This window comes from Halyomorpha halys, unplaced genomic scaffold (genome assembly GCF_000696795.3).
Source record: "Halyomorpha halys isolate HHAL.00 unplaced genomic scaffold, Hhal_1.1 Scaffold770.1, whole genome shotgun sequence".
NCBI lineage: Eukaryota > Metazoa > Arthropoda > Insecta > Hemiptera > Pentatomidae > Halyomorpha > Halyomorpha halys.
The window spans coordinates 637,252-642,655 of record NW_027107091.1 but is presented as its reverse complement, the minus strand read 5'-3'; the positions used below and the strand labels follow the sequence as shown (position 1 = coordinate 642,655).

At 29.4% G+C, this 5,404-nt stretch overlaps 1 protein-coding gene across 1 annotated transcript in view; it reads left to right on the top strand.

The window, feature by feature from the left end:
- LOC106686063 (potassium voltage-gated channel protein Shaw) overlaps positions 1 to 5,404 on the top strand; it is a gene marked incomplete in the record, with an annotated part of 559,367 nt that overhangs the window by 84,164 nt on the left and 469,799 nt on the right. Inside the window, 1 exon segment of the mRNA XM_067045426.1 lies at positions 4,484 to 4,542.

Here is a 5,404-nt window from a genome sequence, read left to right as displayed (position 1 = left end):
TATATAATATAAATAAAAAAAGTAAGTAGAACAGGAGAAAAGTAAAATAAATCTATTATATAAATGTCAATATTTGTTTGCCTCTACTTTATGCGCTGCTATAATATTCATCGGATTGCAATGGGTCTTTTTGCTAAATCTTCAGATTTTTCCGGAAAGATTATAGGCTGTTCCTCGTTTTTCGGTAAAAATTATTTTTTTAACAAAATTAAGCATTTTTGGCGCGTAGCTCCATTTTTCCAATTTATAGATACTTATATATTTACTTATTAGTGTAAGTATAAGGAGGGAGAAAAAAAGAGGCAGTTATTTCACCCCAATTTTTTATAACTCTAATGAAAACTATGTATAATTACTAGTCAAAACTGATGAATCTGCAAAGTATGGGTTGGGGGAATAAAAATTAGCGGCTGTTTCAAAACCTTAAGAAAACATTAATTTTTCATTCGGAGCTCTCTATCTTAAAAACTACACTAGAAAATCTAAGAGAACATTATTTAAAGAAGAGTAAATTTTCTGAAATATTAGCCCTAAAAGAGCTATTAACGTGCAATAGTTCTCAAGATATAGCCATTTAAAAAGTAATATTTCATAAAAATCTACTGAAATATCAATAGTTAGGTTATTTATTTTGAGAAATCTATGTCTCAGGAACTATGTGATGTACAGATGTCTATTACCAATTAAATTAAAGCTAGTTTAATGTACTATAAGGTAGTGTATGATCTTTACCTTCGTAGGAATAGTAGTTTTCATGATATTTACTAAAATAAGTTGATTTATAGTTGTTTGGATAATAATTTTGATTTATGAAAAACTTCATTTCAGAAACCATTGGATGTACAGATGTCTGCATTCAAATTAAAACTAGTTAAAGTTACTATAAAATAGTTAATAATGTTTATTTTTTTTCGGAGTAGTAGTTGTTATGATATTTGATAAGATAAACTCACAAAATGTTAATTTCTAGTTTATATGTATATATAGTTGACCGTAAAAATTGATATATAAGAAGATAGTCAGGGTTGCGGTCAAAAGTGAAACAAAAATAGTTTACAACTATTTATTTTCCGACGTTTCGCCCTACTTTGCAGGGCTTCATCAGGGCTGTCCAAATGAATAAGTTGAACAGTATTTTAACAATACTGATTTCTGATATATTAGGGTCATATATATGTTTTTTTAGACGCAGCAAACGAAAATGCTACCGATTTTATGATCACACGCTTGCGTATCGATTTATTATAACTTTTCCGATCTCAAACATACTCGTGTCCTTTTGAATTTTCTAAGATGCTGAAAACATACCAATAGCTTAATATATATAAAGGGACTCTAATATAAAAGATATAATATAAAGGACATAAAAGAAAAGTTAATGTAAACCGATGCGTGATTTTAAAATTAATAGCGTTACCATTTTCTGCATCTCTGTTCAACTTATTCATTTGGACAGCCCTGATGAAGCCCTGCAAAGTGGGGCGAAACGTTGGAAAATAAATAGTTATAAACTATTTTTGTTTCACTTTTGACCGCAACCCTGACCATCTTTTTATATATTAATTTCTAGTTGTTCGTATAAAATATTAGATCTTTGAAAAAATATATTTGTAGACCCATATGACGTATATATGTCTGCCACCAGTCGAAATAAAGGAAATTTAACTTGCTATAAAGTAGTTGATGACACTTATCTTCGTAGGGGTAGTTGTTTTTATGATATTGACATATGAATATAAATTTGGCAAATGAAAATTTGTCCGAACAACTGTAAATCAATTTATTTTAGCGAATTTCATGAAAACTACTACTCCTACGAAAATTAACGTCATAAGCTACTTGATAGCTCATTAAACTAGCTTTAATTTGAATGCTTATAGACATCTGTACGTCACATTGTTCCTGAGAAATAGATCACTAATTACTTATATTTCAGTACATTTTTATTAAACGTTGCTTTTTAAAAAGCTATATTTCGAAAATATTGAACGGAAATATTAGGGCTTAAATTTTAACAAATTTACGCTACATGAAATGATGCTCTCTTAGATTTTCTATCGTTGTTGGTAGTTGTAAAGATATAGAGCTCAGATTAAAAAATTAATTATTTTTAACGTTTTACAGCCGCCATTTTTTATTTCCACTACCTATACTTGGCAGACTCATCAATTTTGACTATTAATTATACCTATTTTTCAATTAAGTAATCAAAAAGTGGGGTGAAATAACTTCCTTTTTTCTCCTCTTGGGCTGTTGTATTATGAGCACAAGAGAAGCCTTTTATCGAAGCTCTATTCTTTTATCAGAAATGATCTAGTAGCACATGCTGCACACCGTGGCCCAGATAGCATTGCCTCGCTGGAATAAAACATGGACGAACATTTCATATTTAGAAGAAAGAGAAGAGCATTTCCGACACCAGGTGTCTTCTTCCACCTTCTCCTTCTTCTATCCTACCGCCATAATACTTTTTATGTTTTTTCCCTCAACCAGATACAATTTTATCTTGTATACATTTCCATTCCTTTTTTAGGTTATTTCTTTTTTTATGGATTCAAAGATAAGTATATCTCTGTTTTGACAGAAGTTAGAAGGTCTTAATTAAGAAATACAATTTATAATCTAGAAGAAAATAATATTCTTTTACTGGCTTAGCCCAGCGCGAACTCTCACAATAGATATATTCCTTTCTTATCTTTTATTCATTCGAAATATAACTTATATCATGATCATTTGTATAAACATTATAACATTTTCAAGGAAGTCAATTCAACACTCACAATAGGTAAAGCTGTAAACTTTATAATGACTATCTTAAAGTAAGATTCGCATAATAAGTAATTATGTTACCCCACTGGAAAATTTCACTTCATTTTTTCAGTTAAGATTCAACTATCCGTAACCTTATATTATTTATAAATTATACCTGCTCTTTTCTGGTCTTTACATAAAAGTATGTTTTAGACTAAGAATTTTCATTGGACGCCCTTGGGTAAGTTGAGGTATGAAAACTGTTAAACTGTGAAAAACGTAACCTGATCGACAATAATTTTCATTTTGTGCATACTTACTACACAGGGAATACCAAAGAAGTTAGTAAATCTCGTTCGGATGTGCATGACCGAAACGTTTTAATAAGGTACGAATCGATAATCATCATTCTGAGAAATTCGAGGTCCGTTCAGGTTTAAAACAAGGTGATTCTTTATCACCTATCTTATTTAATCTAGCACTAGAATAGGTCATTAAAAGTGTGATGAATACCCAAAAGGGTTTAACTTTGGGTGGTAAAATACCGGTGCTGAGGTATTCTGATGGTTTGGTATTATTGGCTGAGGACAAGGAAACTATAGAATTAAAAACAACCACGTTAATAAACTCCAGTAAGGAACTAGTTCGTAAGATAAATACAGATAAAACAAAGTAAATGGTTAGCTGTAGAAACCCGAACAATTTCGGTGATATAGATTTAGGAGGAAATACATTTTTAACCATGTTAAAGTATTTAAGTTCTACGGTAACTAGAAAAAACGAAATTTATGAGGGAATAAAAGCTTGGTTAAAGGTTGGAAATCCTTGTTATTTATCAATTTCGAAACTGCTTAGCTCGCGCCTTTTATTGAAATACAAGAAAATTAGTTTACAAAACTATTATCCTTCTAACTGTTCTTTATGAATGCGAGACCTAGCCCCTTACACTAAGGAATTATCAATGCTTTAGGATTTTCGAAAATGAAGTATTACGCAAAATATTCGGACCGAAAAAGGATGAATTAACGGAAGAATTTAGAAGATTACACAATGCTGAATTAAGGGACCTAGACCCGGTGAATATAATTAATGTTATAGCATTCCGGCGTATAAGATGGGCGTGTATTGTTATAGGGCTTAGTAACAAGCGGATCTCTAAAATTTCAATAATCACAACTGACAGGTAAAAGTCCGAGGGGTAGACCGAAACTTAGATGGGAGGATTGCGTTAAAAATGATTTGGTGGAATTGGATTTGGAGGGGCATCACTGGAAGGATGTATGCAGAGAGTGTTTAGTGGTATCGGTATCGAATTTTCGGGTTCGTTATGCTTTTAGACAATTTATTTTATTTAGATTTATTTATTTATTAGATTTCTCTATCCTAAATTTAATATTACGATTTCTCTTATTATAATTAGACTTAACACTTTCTTAACACTATTTATGTAACTATATTGTTAGTTACTTTCTAATGATTTTGTAATTAATTTGATTCATCATGGTTGTTATTCTTATTCTTTTCTTAGCCATGATGATGGCTAGAAATTCTAGTCCAAACTTTGGCACCAATAATTAAGTTTTTACTTATTTGTATTCTTCGCTGACCGCACCTCATCTTCTCATTACTTGTTTAATTAAAAATTTGTTTATTATTTACAATTATATCGATTTTTATCAATAAATATATGTGTTTATTAATTAATAAATGTTTGATTCACCTTTTTTTTCAGGTACTAAAACTCCCCTGAGCCAATGAACTACCTGTAAGATTCTTTACTGCAACCTCTAGGTAGGCTATATATATTATATTTTTAATCATACTTCATCACTATATACAGAAATAACGATTTGACACTCTATGAAATCAGTATTTTTCTTCAAAGCGGTATCCCAAAAATAAATTTGTATATTATTACATTTTTCTTTTATTGCCGGTGATTGCACCAACAATAAAATAAATTGTTTTAGTATGTACAAGTACTTGTAACGTCTTTTATTTAAACTGTTTGATTGTATAATGATGATAAACTCTGTTACAATTACGTTTAATATGTGTTAGCGTTGTATTCATTAATCTTATATAGAATGAAAAAAAGAAGAATCAAAAAAATATAAATGATAACAATAGTACTCACAAAATCAATAATATAAAATAAATAACCGAAAAAATCATAATGGTGAGTTGATACTTGACCGTGGGTTATATATAGAGAAGATGATTGTGGGTGCGATTATTGAAGAACACAAATAAGTAGGAACTTAATTATTAGTGTCAACGTTTCGGCCAGGATATCAGGCCTTCTTCAGGGCTAAACAAGAAAAACAAGATAACAATCATAATGATCAAATGGAAATACAAAAGAACAAGAAACATAAGAAGATGAAAACTATTATAAGAATAGTGAAACTGTATCTAATAATATACAGAGAAAATAGTAATATTAAAATGAAGAATGAAAAAAGAAAATAATATACTTATGAAAATGAACTAAATAAATACATGGAAGATATTGAAAATTAATTAAAATTGAACTACTATAAAAAATATAAAGAAAAACCTATATATGATTAATTACAAATGTAAGTAGAATAAAAAAATCAAAGAAGTTTAATAAGTAATATTATAGGAAGAAAAAAAAATTATAAATTAG